This window comes from Idiotropiscis lumnitzeri, unplaced genomic scaffold (genome assembly GCF_059441095.1).
Source record: "Idiotropiscis lumnitzeri isolate Australia: NSW breed Sydney's pygmy pipehorse unplaced genomic scaffold, RoL_Ilum_1.0 HiC_scaffold_65, whole genome shotgun sequence".
Lineage (NCBI taxonomy): Eukaryota > Metazoa > Chordata > Actinopteri > Syngnathiformes > Syngnathidae > Idiotropiscis > Idiotropiscis lumnitzeri.
Window position 1 is genome coordinate 981,486 of NW_028283603.1, and position 23,684 is coordinate 1,005,169.

The window sequence follows — 23,684 nt, forward strand, 5'->3', positions numbered from 1 at the left end:
TGAAAATGCATTTACAGCACTAAAAAAACAAACTTTTATAACAGCTAAACTAAACGTTTCCAATGTAAATTTCCACCTTTATATAGTGTAAAAAGACATCCTGAAGCCTGGGCAGTCATTAATTTGATTGTCCAATATTTCCCTTATGAGATAATGCCTCTCATAGAAAATGTGTACAGCGCGAGCTGAAAATGCATTTACAGCACTAAAAAACCAAACTTTTATAACAGCTAAACCAAACGTTTCCAATGTAAATTTCCACCTTTATATAGTGTAAAAAAAACATCCTGAAGCCTGGGCAGTCATTAATTTGATTGTCCAATATTTCCCTTATGAGATAATGCCTCTCATAGCAAATGTGTACAGCGCGAGCTGAAAATGCATTTACAGCACTAAAAAACCAAACTTTTATAACAGCTAAACCAAACGTTTCCAATGTAAATTTCCACCTTTATATAGTGTAGAAAGGCATCCTGAAGCCTGGAAAGTCATTAATTTGATTGTCCAGTATTTCCTACATGAGATATTGCAACACTTAGAAAAAGTGTACAACGCCAGCAGACAATGAATTTGCAGCACTAAAAAAACGAAACTTCATTTACAGCTAAACCAAACGTTTCCAATGTAAATTTCCACATTTATATAGTGTAAAAAGGCATCCTGAAGCCTGGGAAGTCATTAATTTGATTGTCCAGTATTTCCCTTATGAGATAATGCCTCACATAGCAAATGTGTACAGCGCGAGCTGAAAATGCATTTACAGCACTAAAAAAACAAACTTTTATAACAGCTAAACTAAACGTTTCCAATGTAAATTTTCACCTTTATATAGTGTAAAAAGACATCCTGAAGCCTGGGCAGTCATTAATTTGATTGTCCAATATTTTCCTTATGAGATAATGCCTCTCATAGCAAATGTGTACAGCGCGAGCTGAAAATGCATTTACAGCACTAAAAAACCAAACTTTTATAACAGCTAAACCAAACGTTTCCAATGTAAATTTCCACAATTATATAGTGTAAAAAGGTCTCCTGAAGCCTGGGAAGTCATTAATTTGATTGTCCAGCATTTCCATTATGAGATAATGTCTCACATAGCAAATGTGTACAGCGCGAGCTGAAAATGCATTTACAGCACTAAAAAAACAAACTTTTATAACAGCTAAACCAAACGTTTACAATGTAAATTTCCACCTTTATATAGTGTAAAAAGGCATCCTGAAGCCTGGAAAGTCATTAATTTGATTGTCCAGTATTTCCTTCATGAGAAAATGCAACACTTAGAAAAAGTGTACAGCGCCAGCAGACAATGAATTTGCAGCACTAAAAAAACGAAACTTCATTAACAGCTAAACCAAACGTTTCCAATGTAAATTTCCACATTTATATAGTGTAAAAAGGCATCCTGAAGCCTGGGAAGTCATTAATTTGATTGTCCATTATTTCCCTTATGAGATAATGCCTCACATAGCAAATGTGTACAGCGCGAGCTGAAAATGCATTTACAGCACTAAAAAAACAAACTTTTATAACAGCTAAACTAAACGTTTCCAATGTAAATTTCCACCTCTATATAGTGTAAAAAGGTCTCCTGAAGCCTGGTAAGTCATTAATTTGATTGTCCAGTATTTCCCTTATGGGATAATGCCTCACATAGCAAATGTGTACAGCGCGAGCTGAAAATGCATTTACAGCACTAAAAAAACAAACGTTTATAACAGCTAAACCAAACGTTTCCAATGTAAATTTCCACCTTTATATAGTGTAAAAAGGCATCCTGAAGCCTGGAAAGTCATTAATTTGATTGTCCAGTATTTCCTTCATGAGATATTGCAACACTTAGAAAAAGTGTACAGCGACAGCAGACAGCAGGCTGCCAGGATGGCCGAGTGGTCTAAGGCGCCGCGTTCCGGTCCCAGTCTCCCCAAGAGGCCTGGGTTCGAATCTCGAATTGGCTGCCAGGATGGCCGAGTGGTCTAAGGCGCCGCGTTCCGGACCCAGTCTCCCCAGGAGGCCTGGGTTCGAATCTCGAATTTCCCCATTGTGGGACTAATAAAGGCATTATTATTATATTATTATTATCATTAGACAATGAATTTGCAGCACTAAAAAAACGAAACTTCATTAACAGCTAAACCAAACGTTTCCAATGTAAATTTCCACATTTATATAGTGTAAAAAGGCATCCTGAAGCCTGGGAAGTCATTAATTTGATTGTCCAGTATTTCCTTCATGAGATATTGCAACACTTAGAAAAAGTGTACAGCGCCAGCAGACAATGAATTTGCAGCACTAAAAAAACGAAACTTCATTAACAGCTAAACCAAACGTTTCCAATGTAAATTTCCACATTTATATAGTGTAAAAAGGCATCCTGAAGCCTGGGAAGTCATTAATTTGATTGTCCAGTATTTCCCTTATGAGATAATGCCTCACATAGCAAATGTGTACAGCGCGAGCTGAAAATGCATTTACAGCACTAAAAAAACTAACTTTTATAACAGCTAAACTAAACGTTTCCAATGTAAATTTCCACCTTTATATAGTGTAAAAAAGACATCCTGAAGCCTGGGCAGTCATTAATTTGATTGTCCAATATTTCCCTTATGAGATAATGCCTCACATAGCATTTACAGCACTAAAAAACCAAACTTTTATAACAGCTAAACCAAACGTTTCCAATGTAAATTTCCACCTTTATATAGTGTAGAAAGGCATCCTGAAGCCTGGAAAGTCATTAATTTGATTGTCCAGTATTTCCTTCATGAGATATTGCAACACTTAGAAAAAGTGTACAGCGCCAGCAGACAATGAATTTTCAGCACTAAAAAAACGAAACTTCATTAACAGCTAAACCAAACGTTTCCAATGTAAATTTCCACATTTATATAGTGTAAAAAGGCATCCTGAACCCTGGGAAGTCATTAATTTGATTGTCCAGTATTTCCCTTATGAGATAATGCCTCACATAGCAAATGAGTACAGCGCGAGCTGAAAATGCATTTACAGCACTAAAAAACCAAACTTTTATAACAGCTAAACCAAACGTTTCCAATGTACATTTCCACCTTTATATAGTGTAAAAAGGCATCCTGAAGCCTGGGAAGTCATTAATTTGATTGTCCAGTATTTCCCTTATGAGATAATGCCTCACATAGCAAATGTGTACAGTGCGAGCTGAAAATGCATTTACAGCACGAAAAAAACAAACTTTTATAACAGCTAAACCAAACGTTTCCAATGTAAATTTCCACATTTATATAGTGTAAAAAGGCATCCTGAAGCCTGGGAAGTCATTAATTTGATTGTCCAGTATTTCCCTTATGAGATAATGCCTCACATAGCAAATGTGTACAGCGCGAGCTGAAAATGCATTTACAGCACTAAAAAACCAAACTTTTATAACAGCTAAACCAAACGTGTCCAATGTAAATTTCCACCTTTATATAGTGTAGAAAGGCATCCTGAAGCCTGGAAAGTCATGAATTTGATTGTCCAGTATTTCCTTCATGAGATATTGCAACACTTAGAAAAAGTGTACAGCGCCAGCAGACAATGAATTTGCAGCACTAAAAAAACGAAACTTCATTTCCAGCTAAACCAAACGTTTCCAATGTAAATTTCCACATTTATATAGTGTAAAAAGGCATCCTGAAGCCTGGGAAGTCATTAATTTGATTGTCCAGTATTTCCCTTATGAGATAATGCCTCACATAGCAAATGTGTACAGCGCGAGCTGAAAATGCATTTACAGCACTAAAAAAACAAACTTTTATAACAGCTAAACTAAACGTTTCCAATGTAAATTTTCACCTTTATATAGTGTAAAAAGACATCCTGAAGCCTGGGCAGTCATTAATTTGATTGTCCAATATTTCCCTTATGAGATAATGCCTCTCATAGCAAATGTGTACAGCGCGAGCTGAAAATGCATTTACAGCACTAAAAAACCAAACTTTTATAACAGCTAAACCAAACGTTTCCAATGTAAATTTCCACCTTTATATAGTGTAGAAAGGCATCCTGAAGCCTGGAAAGTCATTAATTTGATTGTCCAGTATTTCCTTCATGAGATATTGCAACACTTAGAAAAAGTGTACAGCGCCAGCAGACAATGAATTTGCAGCACTAAAAAAACGAAACTTCATTAACAGCTAAACCAAACGTTTCCAATGTAAATTTCCACCTTTATATAGTGTAGAAAGGCATCCTGAAGCCTGGGCAGTCATTAATTTGATTGTCCAATATTTCCCTTATGAGATAATGCCTCTCATAGCAAATGTGTACAGCGTGAGCTGAAAATGCATTTACAGCACAAAAAAAACAAACTTTTATAACAGCTAAACCAAACGTTTCCAATGTAAATTTCCACCTTTATATAGTGTAAAAAGACATCCTGAAGCCTGGGAAGTCATTAATTTGATTGTCCAGTATTTCCCTTATGAGATAATGCCTCACCATAGCAAATGTGTACAGCGCGAGCTGAAAATGCATTTACAGCACTAAAAAATCAAACTTTTATAACAGCTAAACCAAACGTTTCCAATGTAAATTTCCACCTTTATATAGTGTAAAAAGGCATCCTGAAGCCTGGGAAGTCATTAATTTGATTGTCCAGTATTTCCCTTTTGAGATAATGCCTCACATAGCAAATGTGTACAGCGCGAGCTGAAAATGCATTTACAGCACTAAAAAACCAAACTTTTATAACAGCTAAACCAAACGTTTCCAATGTAAATTTCCACCTTTATATAGTGTAAAAAGGCATCCTGAAGCCTGGGAAGTCATTAATTTGATTGTCCAGTATTTCCCTTATGAGATAATGCCTCACATAGCAAATGTGTACAGCGCGAGCTGAGAATGCATTTACAGCACTAAAAAAACAAACTTTTATAACAGCTAAACCAAACGTTTCCAATGTAAATTTCCACCTTTATACAGTGTAGAAAGGCATCCTGAAGCCTGGAAAGTCATTAATTTGATTGTCCAGTATTTCCTTCATGAGATATTGCAACACTTAGAAAAAGTGTACAGCGCCAGCAGACAATGAATTTGCAGCACTAAAAAAACGAAACTTCATTAACAGCTAAACCAAACGTTTCCAATGTAAATTTCCACATTTATATAGTGTAAAAAGGCATCCTGAAGCCTGGGAAGTCATTAATTTGATTGTCCAGTATTTCCTTCATGAGATATTGCAACACTTAGAAAAAGTGTACAGCGCCAGCAGACAATGAATTTGCAGCACTAAAAAAACGAAACTTCATTAACAGCTAAACCAAACGTTTCCAATGTAAATTTCCACATTTATATAGTGTAAAAATGCATCCTGAAGCCTGGGAAGTCATTAATTTCTTTGTCCAGTATTTCCTTCATGAGATACAGCAACACTTAGAAAAAGTCTGTGTGACAGCCTGGAGAGACTGCTGACAGGAGGGAATAGACCCCACTGGGGCTGACATGGGCTAGCTACCCATGCTGGCAGTCTCTGACACTGTGTTCAGTTTGTTGGAGACACCCGCCAAGTGCTACAGAAAGTCTACAAAGAATGACACCCCTACAGCCTGCGAGAGCGGGGGCGCAAGATGGCTCAATGACTGACCACACGGTTACAGACCTAGGAACAAACATGACTACGAGCAAGAACACGGTGCATGAGACAATGGCAGCAGGACACTCACTTCAGGTCTGCACCTGTGGCTGGGCAAAAGTAACATCAGTTACAGGGTTGAAGATCCACCAAGGAAAGAAGCGGTGTTTGGGAAAGCCGAGTCAAGGGCCTCGCATTGACCAATACTTCTTACGAAGTAATGCGTCAAATCAGTCGAGTGAAGCACAGCGACGGGAAAAAACCCAAAGTTCGCAGAGCATCAGCCCCCCTGTCACTGAGGAGGGTATTATAAACACAGAATTGCAGGAGGTAGAACCCACCCAGCCACAGAGACCTCCCAAAGAGAACAAGATCAAAGGGCACAGACAGAGTGTGAGGTGGCCCAAAACTATTGAGAAGAGAGAGTGGGAAACCGTCAATAACGACCTGGTGAAAATGTTGGAGCAACAAGTGGGCACTGCAGAGAGAAAGCTGGAACACATCGGTGACATCATCTACCACTATGGAGAGGAGCGCTTTGGAGTGAACAGCTGGAAAACCACCAACAAAATACCACCACCAACCAAACCTAGGAGGCAACAAGAGATAGAGAGACTGATCAGGGAAAGAAGGGACCTGCGGAAACAGTGGAGAAAAGCCTCTGATCCAGAGAGAGAAGGTCTCATGCTGCTCCATGGGGACATCAAGCTCCGGTTGAAAACCTTACGAAGAGCAGAGAACTTGAGGAAACTTCGCAGGAAGAAGGAACACACAAGAACCCTGTTCTATAAAAATCCCTTCAAGTTTGTCAAAGATCTCTTCGCTAAGGACAAAAGCGGGTTCCTGCAAACTTCAAAGAAGGAACTTGAAGAGCACCTGGAAAAGGTCTACCAAGACACGAAAAGGCATGAACAGCTAGCCATCCCACATGATATCCCCCCCATTCGACCACCAGAGGTCAACATCGAGACCGGCCCTCCAAAATGGAAAGAAGTGGAGAACATGGTGGGCGTGCAAGATCAGGATCTGCACCAGGACCAAATGGAGTGTCATATAAGCTCTACAAGAACTCACCAGATGTCCTACGATATCTTTGGAGGCTAATGAGAATCGTCTGGCAGAAGGGGATAATACCAAAGGCATGGCGAAGGGCTGGAGGTGTACTAATTCCAAAAGAGAAGGACGCAGATATCAGTCAATTTCGGCCAATCAGCCTTCTCAACGTTGAAGGGAAAATCTTTTTCAGCGTCTTGACACACACCACCTACCTGGAGAAAAAACGAGTACATTGACACATCCGTACAAAAGGCTGGAATTTCTGGATTCTCTGGCTGCTTGGAGCACACCAGTATGATCTGGCATCAGATTCAAGCAGCGAAGAAGAACAAAGGGGATCTTCATGTCATCTTTCTCGACCTAGCCAATGCCTTTGGTTCAGTTCCGCATAGCCTTCTCTGGGAGTCCTTCAACTTCTTCCGCGTTCCAACATCCATCACTACCTTGGTAAAATTCTACTTTGAAGACCTGCAGCTGTGCTTCACAACACCCGACTTCAAAACATCATGGCAGCAAGTAGAAGTAGGCATCATGGCAGGTTGCACGATCTCACCCCTGGCCTTTACAATGGCCATGGAGGTCATCATCAGGGCCTCAAAATGGGTGGCGGGGTGAGCGAACCAGGAACGGGATCCGCCTTCCACCGTCCGAGTATATATGGACGACATGACCACTCTGACCACCACTGCAGCTTGCACCAGGCGGCTACTTAGTAAGCTGCAGGAAAACATCAGCTGGGCCCGGATGAAAATCAAGCCGAACAAGTCACGTAGCATCTCGATAATCAAGGGAGAGCTAAAAGACGTGAAGTTCTGCATTGGTGACGAACCAATACCAACGGTGGCAGAACAACCTGTCAAAAGCCTGGGCAGATGGTATGACTCAAGTCTTAAGGATAAAAACCAGGTGCAGCAGCTAAGACAGGATATCATCAACGATCTGAACAACATCAACAAGACTCCACTACCAGGGAAGCTCAAGCTCTGGTGTCTGCAATTTGGGCTTCTCCCTCTCGTGATGTGGCCACTCACTGTCTACGAGGTCCCACTAACAACTGTGGAGAAGATGGAGCGAGCCATCACAGTATATGTGAAACAGTGGCTTGGTGTCCCACGCTGTCTGAATAACATCAGCCTCTATGGCAAAGGAGTCCTCGAACTGCCCATCACAAGTCTCACTGAAGAATACAAGTGCTCTAAAGTGAGACTACAGATGACGCTGACGGACTCCAGAGACCGGACCATCAGTGAAACGGCACCACCCCTGTCAACTGCACGGAAATGGACACCATCCAGTGCAGTGCAGCATGCCACAGCAGCCCTGAGGCACAGCGATATTGTGGGACACGTCCAGAGGGGAAGAGGAGGCTTTGGCCTTACAGCAAGCAAACCAACTTGGTGTAAGGCCTCAACCGCAGAGAGGAAAAAAATGGTCGTGGAGGAGGTGCGCCGCCAGGAAGAGGCTGAAAGGTCTGCAAAGGCTGTCTCGCTTGCCAAGCAGGGACAGTGGATGAGGTGGGAAGGCCTGGAGAAAAGAAAGCTTGGCTGGAGGGATCTCTGGGAGATGGAAGCTAGCAACATCAGCTTCATCATCAGAGCTACCAATGACGTGCTGCCATCCCCAAAAAACCTCCACCAGTGGTATGGCGAAGATCCAACCTGTGCCCTCTGCCCAACACCAGCAACTCTCAAACACATCCTGACTGGTTGTAAGACCAGCCTCACACAAGGCCGCTATACCTGGAGGCACAACCAGGTCCTCAAGAGCTTGGCAGCAGTGCTTGAAAGCAGGAGAACTACCATCAACTCCTTGCCCTTAAGAGCCACCACTACCATTACAGCACCAAAATTTGTCCGAGAGGGACAGGAAAAGCCCAACCATCCTTTTCTCAAGCCAGAAGTTGGTCAGCTAACCAAGGCTCGGGATTGGAAGATGCTGGTCGATATAGGTCAGCAACTAATCTTCCCAGCAGAGATTGCAACCACCACCCTAAGGCCAGACTTAGTGCTGTGGTCCCATTCATTGAAGACTGTCTACATTGCAGAGCTCACAGTCCCGTGGGAAAATGCAGTTGAAGAGGCCTATGAGCGTAAGAAGTTGCGCTACACTGAACTGGCGGCGGACGCACAACAACGAGGGTGGAAAGCCAAGGTCTATCCCGTCGAAGTTGGATGCAGAGGGTTTCTGGCCTCATCAACCATCAAGCTGCTGAAAGACCTGGGAATCCATGGACAGGCTCTGCGGCACACAGTCAGATCGCTCTCTAAAGCGGCTGAAAGAAGCAGCCAGTGGATCTGGATGAAGAGGAAGGACCCCTACTGGGCTCATAGATCAGCAACATGACCCCCGTCCCCCCTCCCCATCCCACCACTAATCTGCGTCATCCCACTTGAGTACCCAGGGCAGAACCATCCACCACAGTTAATTGGGCATGGGACATAAGCGCGGGCGTGATCAACCGGCCGCTGGCCACCATCGATGAGGGTGTCTAGTGATAAAGGCCGAAACACCCAGTGATTTGATGGAACACTACTGACGATGTGTCCCAAATTGACATCTTTCCCATTCCAACCATGAGACACAACCCCCATGCCACTCTCCATAGCAAGCCTAACCTCATGAGAATACCATCTATCGGCACAATGGACAGTTTACCATCACGTCCATGTTTTTATGATTCTGCTATGTGAGGCATTATCTCATAAGGGAAATACTGGACAATCAAATTAATGACTGTCCAGGCTTCAGGATGTCTTTTTCCACGATATAAAGGTGGAATCTTTCATTGGAAACGTTTGGTTTAGCTGTTATAGAAGTTTGGGTTTTTATTGTGCTGCAAATGCATTTTCAGCTTGCGCTGTGCACATTTGCAAAGTGAGGCAATATCTCATAAGGGAAATACTGGACAATCAAATTAATGACTGTCCAGTCTTCAGTATGTCAGTTTACACTATATAAAGGAAGAAATTTACATTGGAAACGTTGAATTAAGCTGTTATAGAAATGTGGTAGTTTAGTACTGCAAATGCATTTTCAGCTCGCGCTGTACACATTTTCTAAGTGAAGCATTATCTCATGAGGGAAAGACTGGACAATCAAATTAATGACTGTCCAGTCTTCAGTATGTCAGTTTACACTATTGTTAGGTTGAAGATATATTTTATCCCATATTTTACTCTATTAGTATTGCAAAAGAATTGTTCCACAGTGTGACCTATGTTTGACCATATGGATGAGAAGACTTCAAGAGAAGCGGATGCCTGAAGACAGGATCAACGTCTACAACATCAAAGGAGGTGTGCCGAGACACACCTCTGAACCAAAAGGACTGAGACTTTAGTGCCAGAGCACTAAAAGGCATATCTGCCTTTTCAATCAGTAAATGACTGCCATTGATGTCTGTCTTTCCTCTTGTGTCTGAAATGTTTACATGTTCCTGCTGGTGCTCCCCCCTTCGTTCCTTAGTGCAAATACATTGTATTGTTTAGGGACTTCCCAAATAAAATAGAGGGCTCGGCGGAGTGTGCTCCAGAACGAAGTTGGAGATGTAACTGAGCACACCTCCGTTCGTTCTCCTCGCGAGTAAAAGATCAACTCTTGTCTTCCTTTCATTCATTTTGCCTTTGTTCAGTGAATGCTTAGGTGATTGAACCTGACATTATTTTGGTCCTTCGAGCGGGAAGCCAAGATACCTGAGGATTCCAGCGGGTGTGGTGAACTCCAGAAAGACCATGGCCATGGCAGGCTCACTAGAGAGAGCCTAAAAATCCTTTTCCAGGACTGGACCTCACCCCACCAGCTGGGATCTGACGGTTGACGGCGATCCAATGGAGGGAAGACAACAGTGGTGAGATATTTTTTTTTAGGGGGGAAGTGACTGACTGGAGGTCATTGCGCGTTAAGAATAAATAAATAAGTGTTCAGAATAAATAAATGAGCATTAAGAATAAATAAATAAAAATAAAACATAAAAAAGAAAAAAAAGCAAAGAAAGACATGAAGTAGAGATGAAATAAGAAAAGAGAAAGAAAGAAAGATAGAGAAAAGAGAAAGAAATTGTGTATAGATAAGAAATCCTGTGCATACTAGTCGATGGCAGGTCCATGAAGGACAGTGGAGTGAGAAATAAAAAAACCCTGTGAATACTAGTCAATGGCAGGTATATGACGGCGGAGTCCGAGAAATTCCGTGGAGAAAGTAGGACGGCGGAGTCTGTGTGTACACTTAAATTCCGTGTGTGAATGTTTGCGCAAACCGTATGTAAAGTGAGTGAACGGTGTGATTGGGGATTACAAATACCACTTGGTATTTTATCCGATGTAATACAGTAGGGTTGTACACAGCAGACTGGTGTGGATGCAAAGGCAATAATTCTCCACCTGAAAAGGTTGAATTGAGAATTACCACAACAGGAAATTTGAGTTGCTGTCCTACTGATGAGAAACCAGTTTTTAGAACACCTTAGGTGTTGACAAACTGGTCCAAATTTTCTAAAATGGGGATATTAGGTAGTAAAATAAAACCCAGGGATACGCTGCAGTGTAGAGATTGGAAGTTCATCGAAAAACAGGATCCTGATAAAACTCAGTATTTAGATACATGGATAACTGAACATGGCTTTAATGGTCAGTTAAATACACAAAAAATAGCCGCATTGCAGGGATCAATCATAGGAAAGACGAAAAAGACCCCAAAAAGATGAAGAAAAATGGCTTTGAGGAAACAGAATATTGGATGAGGGTAGCCTTAAAAAGAGAAGAGGGATACAGGAAACAAAAAGAGAATGAAAACAAAATAAGCAAAGGAAAGGAATGCGAAAAGTCAGATAGAGCAAATTACACTGAAATAGGAAGAGTAAAACAAAAGGATGATGAGACTTTTGAGCAACACAAAGTGAGAATGACAGCTGTGTTTAAAAATCACAGCGGGCTACAGGAAAATGGTAATGTAAATGGGCCATTTCAACAGCAGTTGAAGAATGCTTTACATGCAGGCTCAAGAGAGGTAATTCATAAGTGGGTAAATAAACATTTCATTTGCCTGCCAACAGGTACCCTGGAGGAGTATGTAAATCACGCCCTCCATGCTGAGAAGATAGAAAATAAAAAGAAGCAGAGGTCTATAGACAGGACAGGTCAGGTAGGACAGGTAGGACAGGAGGTCTTTTATCGAGGTGGAAAGGGCCGGTAGCTTTAGAGGACAAAGGGGCAGACGACAGAGAGGAGGAAGAATAGGAAGAGGAGCAAACAGGCAAAATACATCAGGCTGCTGGCGTTGTGGTAAAGAAGGCCATATAGCAAGAGATTGCCCTGAGAAAAAGCAACCTTCAGCATGACTAGGATAGGAAGCATCTAAACAGGATTTAGAGGCTGATCAAGGAACAGATGAGTTTCTAGATGAAGAGGTCCTCCTAAATTTACAAGAGATATTGGCCTTTGATGAAATAACTGAGCTGAAATAACCTTATTGGTAAATGGGTCACCAATTACCTTTTTATGTGACACTGGTGCATGTAGGATTGCTTGTAATAAATTAATTCCAAATGATAGAGCAAGAGAAATGTGTCATAGTCAGATTTGCAAGTGGAAAACTGTCTAGAGTAAAAGAATTAGAACCTGTGTGGTTGAGGGACCCAGAAGGACACTGAGTTGGTTGCATGAATTGAAATTAGGTTTACTTTTACAGAACAATGAGAGCCCAAGTTGTGGGGATGTGATTAATTTACAGAAAAAGATTATTGATGGCACAATTTATACTTACATGATCCGACAGACAAGGTATATCATTCTGATGATGGGTTTTACTTAATTGTATACTTGTGTCTTTTTCAGAAAGAGAGGAGTAGGTGTTGTGAAATCTTAATTGAATGAAGAAGTGAGCATGAGAAACCCTTGTAGGAGCATAGGTGTTTCCTGATTTTGTAGTTTTTGATTTGATACCTTGATAGTTTTGAGTGGCTTTGGTAAGGCTACAGTGAATTTGGAAAATTAAAAAAAAAAAAGGAGTGAGGAAAGTTTGACAGAGGGCAATGGGTATTGGTGTAATCGTAACTCATGAGTGTGCTGTAACAAAGAGTTAACAGCTCTTTGAAGTTAGATGCTCGTTCCCAAGTAGGGGGAGGAAGTCAGAGAGAGAGTTTGGTGATTGAAGAAGGTGTGACTTGAACAAATGAATAAGGATAAGAATTAGGTTCTGCTGTAAGGATGATTTGAAGAAATAAATATGTTATGTTTCATACTTCAGTTGATGATCTTTCTATTAAGGTAACTGTAGTTAGTAACTGGAATGAAATGCACAGATGGAAATGACACGGAAAAAAAAGATGGTAATTTGATAAGAAGGGCTAGTATTTACATTAGAAATAGAAATAGAAATAGAAATAGAAATCCCTTTATTGTCATTGTACTCAAGTGTGCAACGAGATTAGAGGGCTCCCCTCTCCAGTGCAATACAACAATAATACAGACAAATATATAAATTAGATAAATAAATAAGACTGAATAGGGCATATAGAAACACATCACAATGCTGTTTTGCAAGGTTAGGGTGGTCTCGTGTGTGTGTGAGAGTTCAGTATGGAGATGGCTCTCGGAAAGAAACTGTTTCTCAGTCTATTGGTCCTTGATTTGATGCATCTGTAGCGCCTGCCAGAGGGCAACAGGTCGAACAGGTGTGAGTTTGGGTGGGTATTGTCTTTGACGATGTTGAGAGCCCTTCTGAGGCACAGGGCGGTGTAGATGTCCGACAGCGAGGGGAGAGGGCAGCCAATAATCCTTTGCGCTGTTTTGACTGTCCTCTGGAGCCTCACTCTGTCCGCCTCAGTGCAGCCGCTGTACCAGGTGGAGACAGAGTACGTCAGCAGGCTCTCGATGGACGAGTGGTAGAAGGCCAGCAGCAGCTTCCTGTCCAGGTTGAATTTCCTGAGGACTCTCAGGAAGTGCAGACGTTGGCGGACCTTCTTTACCACTGCTGTGGTGTTGTGACTCCAAGAAAGGTCATCGGAGATCTGTACTCCCAGGAACTTGAACGTGTGGACCCTCTCCACACACACGCCTTCGATGCAGAGGGGGGGCGGCAGCGTCTTGTTCCTCCTGAAGTCGACGACAATCTCCTTTGTTTTAGCAGAGTTAAGGTGCAGTCTGTTGTCCTTGCACCAAGTTGTCAGTCTCTTTACCTCCTCTCTGTAGGCTGTCTCGTAACCTTCCGAGATCAGACCGACCACTGTCGTGTCGTCAGCAAACTTGACGATGGTGTTGTTGCCGTGGGCCGGGCTGCAGTCGTAGGTGTAGAGGGCGTACAGGAGAGGGCTCAGCACGCATCCTTGGGGGGAACCGGTGCTCAGCATGAGGGTGGAGGACGTGTAGGGGCCGAGCAACACAGTCTGGGGTCTGTTGGTCAGAAAGTCCTTAATCCAGATGCGTGTGAGGGCAGGGAGGCCGAGAGTGTCCAGTTTGGCGACGAGGATGTCTGGGATGATCGTGTTGAATGCCGAGCTGTAGTCCACAAAGAGCATCCTTGCATAGCTCCGCTGTTGTTCCAGGTGGCCCAGTACAACATGCAGAGCAGTGTCGATGGCGTCCTCAGTGGATCTGTTAGCCCAGTATGCAAACTGGTAGGGGTCCAGAGTGGGAGGAAGGCAGTCCCTGATGTGCTGGAGAACCAGCCTCTCGAAGCACTTCATAATGACTGGTGTGAGAGCAACAGGACGGTAGTCATTCAGGTGGACGGCTGGTGACTTTTTGGGGACAGGAATAATGGTGGAGGTTTTCAAGCAGGAGGGGATGACTGCCTGAGCCAGGGAGCGGTTGAAGATCCTGCAGAAAACATGTGACAGTTGGTGGGCACATGCTCTGAGGACCTTGCCTGGTATTCCGTCGGGTCCAGTAGCTTTTCCTGGGGTTGACCGTGTTCCTCTACGATGAGTGGGGGGGAGTTGGAGCTTGAAGTGCGGGGGTGTGATGGTTGGGGCGAGTCAAAGCGAGCGAAGAAGCAGTTAAGCTCCTCTGCCAGCGATGCACTCGGGTCTGCAGAGGTCGTGCTGCTGCCACGGAAGTTGGTGATGCTCCGTAGACCCTGCCACACCTCCCGTGGTCTGTTACTGGCAAGGTGGGCCTCCAGCCTCCCCTTGTAGGTTGCCTTTGCTAGCTTGATGCCTTTGCTCAGGTCAGCACGAGCCACCCTGTACTGGGCTTTGTCGCCTGACCTGAAGGCAGCGTCACGGGCCTTGAGGAGAGCGCGAACCCTGCTGGACATCCAGGGCTTCGCATTTGGGAAGGTCCGTATAGTCTTTTGTTGGGACACAGTTTCCATGCAGAACTTGATGTAGTCCAGTACACAATGCGTGTAGACATCAAGGTCCTGATGATCAAAGAGGTCCCAGTTTGTGTCATGAAAGCAGTCCTGTAATTCACTCATGGCGTCGTCACGCCAGGTTTTCACAGTCTTTGTGGTAGGCCTGAATCTGCGCCTGAGAGGGGTGTACGCAGGTGCGAGCTGCAAGGACAGGTGGTCTGACTGGCCGAGGGGGGCGAGTGGGAGGGCTCTGTATGCGTGCTTGATGTTCGAGTACACATGGTCGAGAGTGTTGTCTCCCCTCGTCGGGCACTTGACATGCTGGTGAAACTCTGGGAGTACAGTCTTTAAATTGGCCTTATTAAAGTCTCCCGCTACAATGTGACCGCCATCAGGGTGCGCCCGCTGATGTTTATTGATGACGCACGCGAGTAGCGAGAGCGCCGTGCTAGTGCTAGCGTCGGGAGGGATGTAAACAGCTGTGAGAATCACTACCGTTAGCTCCCTCGGGAGAAAATAAGGCCGGCATTTAACGGACATGAACTCGATGTCGGGGGAAGAGTGCTTCTCGACGATCGTGCTATCGCCGCACCAGTTCTCATGCACGTAAACACAGAGCCCCCCGCCCCTCCTCTTACCGGTGTCCCTCGTCCGATCCGCGCGATGTAGCGAGCGCCCGGCCAGCTGGATGCTAGCGTCGGGGACGTCTGCGTGCAGCCAGGTTTCCGTGACGACGATCACACTGCTATCGCGCACATAGCGGTTTCCCAGGATTTGTAATCCCAGGTCGTCGATTTTGTGGACCACGGATCTGGCGTTGGTGAGGTGCAGACTCGGTAGTGGTTGCCTATGGGGCTGCCGTCGCAGCCGTTGCAAGACACCGGACCTGCAGCCTCGCTTCTGCTTCCTCTCTCTGCGTCGCCTGCGCCGCCTCCCGGTCCCGATGACCAGCCACGGTGAGCCGGGCAGCCTCGCCAGTTCGTTCGGAATTTTGCGATCATAGCAAAATTCCTCTGTGATGGTTATTTCGCATCGATATCCAATGTTCACGATGTCCTGGCGGGTATATCGATGTTGTGCCTCAGTTGATGCCAATAAGAGCAAGCAAACACTAATAAAAAGTAATAAGGAGCACTGTGAGGGGGAGCTGTTAGCCGCTGCGTCCATGCGCGCCGCCATCTTAACATCCAAGGAATTAAAGCAGAGAAGAAATTAGAGACTACAAATAACATTGATGTGTACTTGTTCACTTTGAGGTAGAACTGGTTGAAGTAAAATGAGTCATAAAGTTAGAAAAATAGGAAATAAAAATAAAATTAACATGCTTAAGATTAACAAATTATTGTAAAGTCTGAGTTCCAAATTATGCAGAAATTACTGTGCCACTGAGTAAAATGATGAATGAGGAAAACCTCTAAATGACATTGTCCTTACACTGGACTGATAAAGCATATTCAGCTTTTGTGAAAGGAAACAAGTGTTCGTATTAAGTATGGCACTGACCCTTTGTCCAGATGCAAAAGGCCTTAGTTTTAGTGTAGAAACATGGAGATAAGATGAAACCAATCGCATACTTCTATTCCAAACTAGACAACGTAGAATGTGCATTGAAGCACTGCATGAGAACAGTTAATGCAGTATCTATTGCTGTAGATATAAGATTAAGATAAAGATGGTCTTTTATTAGTCCCACAATCTGGAAATTGCAGAAACAAGTGCAACCATAGTTTTGTTCCATCCTCTGGTTTTGAGAGTACCACGTGCGGTTTCTGCATTGCTTTTGCTGATGAACATGACGTTTTTGTCACCGGCGGGACATTTATAGTGTATGAATACATTGTTATCAAAACCACATCTGATTATAGAGAGATGTACAACATTAAACCCGGCTGTCATTATTATGTCAGGAGGATGGTACAAAACTAGATTGTTATGAGTTAGTAGAAAAAAGTAACCAAAAGTAAAGGCATCAAAAAGATTCGCCTTCAGAAAACGGAGAAGTGCTATTTGTAGATGGAAATAAATAAATAAATAAATAAATAAAATACTGTAGTTGTATCAAATGACACTGGGAAAAAGAACTTAGCAGTTACTCCTCAAATTACTCAGCTCATGCAACAGAATTAGTATCTTAAACAAAAGCGTGTAAACTAAAGAGAGTAAATTGTGTTACTATTTACACATATAGTCGTCTTAAAATGTGTAGCGCATACATTGCATAAGTGTTTTCCTTGAATACACATTGCAGACAATACAGCTAAAGAAGCTGTTGCGGACATACACGTTTTAGTGATAGAAGTCCCAAAGTTAAACAAAGGCTTTGGAGGAAAATGGTGTAACATCGCTACGTGATCTCTGTATGACCAAACAATAATCTTTACAAATGGGCTGCTATATTGAGTCATGGGATAACACATGTCTCAACAGGGGAAATGGTGCATCAGATATTACGTTATTATACGGCTTACGGCTTTAATGCTTATTCGAAACATTTTTGTAGGGCATGTTTAACGTGTGCGAAACACAATTCACAAGGTAATTTGAGTCCACGCAGAGGACGCTTTCCTACACCACAATATCCATTTCAAATTATTCATATGGACTTATTTGATAAAAACCAAAGTGAAGAAAAAAAATAAAATAAATGTTTGGTCATCATAGATGTGAATTCGAAATGGTTAGAACTCTTTCTAACCAACAAATCCAGATGCATTGACAGTGGCAAAAGTACTTTGTAAGGATATCATTCCGAGATATGGTATTCCTGAAAATAATAAACAGTGATAATAGTACCCATTTTGTTAACTAACTTGTGAAAGAGATAGGAATGTTTCACGTTGATTTGAAAGATAATTGTGCTTACCACCCTCAAAGCTCTGGATTGGTGAAAAGAATGAACAAAAAAAAAAAAAGTGAAAAGGCTATGCATTGAGGAAACGGGGAGGCAGTGGACACAGTGTATGGAAATTAGTAAAACTGTTTGTAAAAACGACAAGCACTGTGACTTTCCATTGAATGTTATGCGAGTCGCCTCTCTGTCCACTTTTAAACCTCGCTTGAAGATGAATATTCGGGCCTTTGACTCAGCATGAGACTGTTGCTGTTCTGTTGTTTTTCTGGTATCTACTGTAAATGTGTTTATGTGAGTTAATTTGAGTTATATACAGAGAGTTGCACTGTATTGTATTTCATTGTATTTAGGACCGAGACGTTGTAAAACATTGTTTGGAAGGCCTTATAGAATACCTCAAATTTAAGAACAAATGGGAAATAGATGCTGAAGCAACTTTAGCTGACTACATGTGAAAAGTGTTAGAAAAACAAAGACAGGCACAAATTTAGAGTGGTGAGGATCTTTCTGTCTCCTAGCAGGGCACTAAACTAGTGGAGCCAGGAGACTGGATGCTTGAAAGACGTTTGAAGATAAGACATATGTAATTACCCAAGGGGGAATGCCATGTTTAGTTTTATTGACAGCTCTCACAGCTGTAAATATAGTAGAAGAGTCAACATTGGTTCATTTGACACATGTAAAAAGGTCATTTTGGTTGAAATCTCCTACAAAGGAGATGAGCGGAAGTCTGATGATAGGGTGGTCTTATTTCATAAGACACCAGACTAAGTAGAGGGGATATTTCAGACAAAATGACCCTGAAGTGGTTAAAAGCAGCTGTTCTATGTTGGATGTATACAATTTTATTCTGATATTTTTGTTGTTGTGTTATATGTGGGAACAACCCAGAGTTACATAAACAAACTATGATGTGACTATAGTACAATACCAACAGTAAGAATCCCAATTACTAATCAAAATGGATTTGCAAACACCAAGCAGATAATTGAAAAAAAAAAAGTGATGGGACATATTTGTGGAGCTTGGACGACATGTTGATAGATTTGAGTTGGAACCATGAGTAATACTCAAGTGGGCAACTATTGGTCCACAGAACAAAGTTACAGGAGAAAGTCTGTACTTTCGTGAAAAGATAGCAATTGGACAACGAGATATCCAAAATAAGCAAATGAAATTGTATTATTGATATTATATTAATGCTTATCTTGATAATACATGTATGGATTGGGTCAGCGTGTATCCTGTGACTAGAGTTGATGTAGATGAACATGTTTTCTATGATAGTTGCTCTTGAAAATTTAAATAGCATTAATGTTGCTGACAGAGCTAAGCGGTTAGGAATCTTTTCACCACCACTGTGTCTGGTTTTGATAGTGGTTGAAATAAACTTCAATCCACTATCAAGAGGGGAAATCTGGTGGTGGTGTGGATATGATAGATCATTTGATAAATCACCCAAAAATGTAAAAGGTTTTGAGACTTAGTGCATATCTGTATGTGTTTTTCATAACTAGGCCCTGCTTATAGATTATTGGTAGTTTCTGGAGAGTGCCATTTCACAAAATGTAATTGATTGATCGTAAATGGTATGTTTTATATTGTTTGTTAATAAACTGTGTGAACTGTCCAATGTCATGACAGGACATCGGTGACGTTAAAAAAGAGAAAGCAGAGTATCACGGCAAAAAAAAAAAAAAAAATGATTCAACATACATGGAAGCCATCGGTGTTCTCCTTAGTGTAAGTAAGTAAGTAAGTGTAAATTAACAGATCAAGTAACAGGATTTGAGTCCTCGAACGAAGAACAAAGAACGCAGACAGGTCAACTGCATCATCACAACGTGCAAAAATTAGGTAATTGGACGCAAAGTGGGTTTGAAACTGTGCATGAACGGCTATCAACCAATCTCTAATGGCATTCCGAAACAGGATGACTGTTGATGTATTGTTGGATGAGAGAGGTGGTGTTTGTGCTATGTTCGGTGAACAATGTTGCACATTTATTCCCAACAACACAGCGGTGGGTGGTCGTCTAACCAGGGCCATAGAGGTCTCAGGACTCTTCATGGTAAAATGAAAGGACAACTGGTCTGTGTATATATATATATATACACATATATATACACATATATATATATATATATATATATATATATATATATATATATTTGTTACTTTGGAATAAAGACATTAAATTGATGTAATTTTGTTTTAGAAAAATGCTGTAGTTTTTTTCTCTGAATACAACCTACAAACGGTTAAAAAGGACATTCTGAAATGTTTTTTTTTTGGGCTATCAAATATTTAGTTTGACACTCAAACCGCACACTATTCGTGTCAATTTGTTTGGTTCTATCTCCATGAGTATTTTTTTGTGGTGCATCAAAAGCGTGTTTTAACTTACTTAGGTAAGACAGGTTTAGTGGAGAGATGAGGCCAAACAGCATCACACATCTATGTGCAAGAGATGGCAACTGACAAAGAACCTTCACACCTACAATAACTGCCCCGATGTAATGTGGTGGCTGAAGATCCTCTTCCTCCCGGACAACAAACACCACCATGGTGCACTTGGCAGGCTCTTGATCCAATTCATCCTACAGACCACCATGATAAAAGACAAATTCATTAGAGTTATTTAGATTAAATTTTTTTCCACCATGAAAAAAAAACAAACAACATATATATGTGTGTGTGTGTGTGTGTGTGTGTGTGTGTGTGTGTGTGTGTGTGTGTGTGTGTGTTTATATATATATATATATATATATATATTTTTTTTTTTTTTGGAAGCATCTTTCAGGACACTCAAGGCCGCTGTACAGAGTAAAATACGAAAGTAAAAACACAAATACGGGTAGAAACACCAACACGTAAATCAAGCAGGATAAAATACAATAAAGTGGATGAGGGACATATCTGGAATTGGAGAGAGTAATTAAGGCGGAACAGATTGGTTTTGAGTTTAGTTTTAAACACAGGGAGGGTGGTGCAATTACAGAGGTCAGGTGGAGAGAGTTCCAGAGCTGGAGAACCGAATCGCTGAAGGCTCTGTCCCCCATGGTGGCAGGCAAGGGGTGGAGTGAGGAGGATGAAGACCGGAGAGCGCGGGATGGAGTGGGAATATGGATGATGTCTGAAAGGTAGGGAGGGGCGAGGTTGTGAAGAGATTTGAAAGTCATGTGTCATGTCATTATCCACTCCGCTTATCCGGTACAGGGTCACGGGAGGGTGCTGGAGCCTATCCCAGCTGACTACGGGCGAAAGGCGCACTACACCCTGAACTGGTCGCCAGCCATAGATTTGAAAATATATAGAAGAATTTTGAAAATGATTTGTTGATTGACTGGAAGCCAGTGGATCTGCTGAAGGATGGGGGGTTGATGTGATAGGTGGAAGGTGATTGGAATCCATTGCACATCCTTGAGGCACCCTAAAGCTCCCGTATGTCTGTCACTGAGTCTTGAATTTTTACTTAGTAAACTGAATTTGAGCATATGCAGTATTGAATTTTTGGTGAGGAGACCTTTTTTTTGAGGAATTAAAAACGCATTTTAAAGTCCTACATTCAAGTTTATTGGGATATAGTTCTTAACAAAAACATTATGATCGAAAAATTCAGAATCAAATTAAAAATATACAATTTATGTAATTCGAATTCAGTTTTTCAATTCAATAATTCAGTGTTCAATTCAAAACATTCAGGTTTCAATTCAAATATCAAAGTTAAGATATTCACATTCAAATAACCAATATTCAGATTTAGTTTCAAGTGGGACAAATATCAGACCATAGTCCAGCAATTAATCCAAACTCTGTGTCAAATTAAGTGATGATTGTACTGCCTTTATTATTTTAGAGGAGGAGTAATACCTGCTGCTGTATCTTCTAGTGCTGGACGATTAATCAAAATTTAAATCGTGATTTAGATTTCTTAATTTTGAAAATGTTCTAATTGAGGGAAAAATGTTTCAGATTAAGAAAGAGTTCAAACAAATTACATATGTTCAATTTGAGAGAACCTGGCTAACCAAGATGGAACTTTACACCCTGGAATTGAAGGAGATACTTGGAAAAAAAGGCCGAGTTACTGGCACTGAAATAAGACCTATGCTCAGTTCACTCAGTCATGTAAGAGGGTTGTGTTTTATTACTGCAAATAGAATTTGCATCAAACTATTTTGGATAAGTCCATCATAAGCATTAACAGAATAAAACAATAAAAGATCTGTTAGAGCTTATGGATATCTTGCTATTTTTTTTATTTAAAGTTGAGATGCACTTTTTGGGATGTAAGCAATGCATATGTGAGCTTTTATTTATTTAAGACACTTAATCATCTTGTGTCTTTTTAAATAGCAAAACGTTGAAGCTGGAAGGGAGGGCATAATCCATTCCTTGATGAAATTCCTCGGACAGTCTGCAGAGGAACTCATCACGGACTACCAGGTAAATTACAACAGTATTACGTTTTTAAAGCTGCAATTAACTCATAGACTGTGCAGCAAACATTTTTATTTGTCACAATATTCAAATAAATTAATTGCTGCCAGTATGTGACCTGCTCTGGCTAAAGGGTTGGCATTTGGCAAAGGTTACTTTCGGGTAATTGACAAAATAAATCAGAAGGTCCAAAGTTTCGATTTTGAGATTTCTACAAAAATCCTATCCTTGAGGTTGAGGTTTCTATTTTAATTTCCGTTTTCATTGCCCTTTTTATTTATTTTTTGATTCTCATATATGCTGTTATAAACATGTAATGCAGATTGCAAATACTGTCACATATCACTGGTGTCCGGCTGAAACATGTTGTCATAATTTGAGTAATTTCATGTTTTTCTAGATCTAATCTATTGGTCAATCCACACGAGTGGGTGTTACTTGTAAATATTACTGACCAATCTCAAATGTTGAAAATGGTTTGCTCTCTTTGGATGATGCAGTGTTAATGATTGCAAAAACGTGCCATTGGAAGTCTCCTGCAAGGTGAAGATTCTGGAGCTTCTTGGATACTGCCTGAAGACAGCGATATTCAGAACTATAAAAAGCAAACACAAATTTGGGACATTATGCACCTAACCATGGATGTATATGCTCTTTCAGGAAGTCAGCAGAGAACAAGCAAAAGAGGACCAGGCCAAGCAAATACTGAAGGTCTATGTCAGGGGTGTCAAACTCATTTTTATGGACGGGCCACATCGTAGTTGTGGTTTCCCTCAGAGGGACTGTGAACCCATATAAATTGATTGGAAAGCCAGTTTTGAAATCAGAAGCTAGTAAGTAATTGTTCAACAATTTTTCAATTTATTTTAAAAGGGGAGGATTGGTAACAAATAATTGGCAATATCTCATATCTCAGTGTTGTTGTGAAGAAAATATGCTAGAAACAGGAAGTTGATGCAGATGATTTGCCCTTTGCGGGCAACATAAAATTAGGTTGTGGGCCAGATCTGGCCCCGGGCCTTGAGTTTGACACACGTACTCTATGTCTTCCAAGCAAGTGAGGGACAAGAAGACACATCCCATGCCTCTGTTTCCATTGTTGCTTAAGAAAATGAGGTTGTGGAAATGTTGCCAGTCTCCTGCTCATGGGAATTAACTATGCGCTGAACTTACTAAATTTGCAGTACCCGTTTGAGGTGCATCAGAAGCTCTTTCTTGAGATAGATGGCCTGAAACTTGCACTCGGAGTCCATTCCCTGACTCTCCATTGAATGTTAGGCAAGCCCCCTCTCTGTCCACTTTTAAAACGTTTTGAAGACACATTTTTATTCTTTAGCTTTCGACTCAACATGTGACTGTCGTTGTTCTTCTTGTATCTACTGTACGTGTTTTAATTTGTGTTCTAATTTCCTGCTAATTTATACAACACCGTATGAAAAACACTTTGTTACA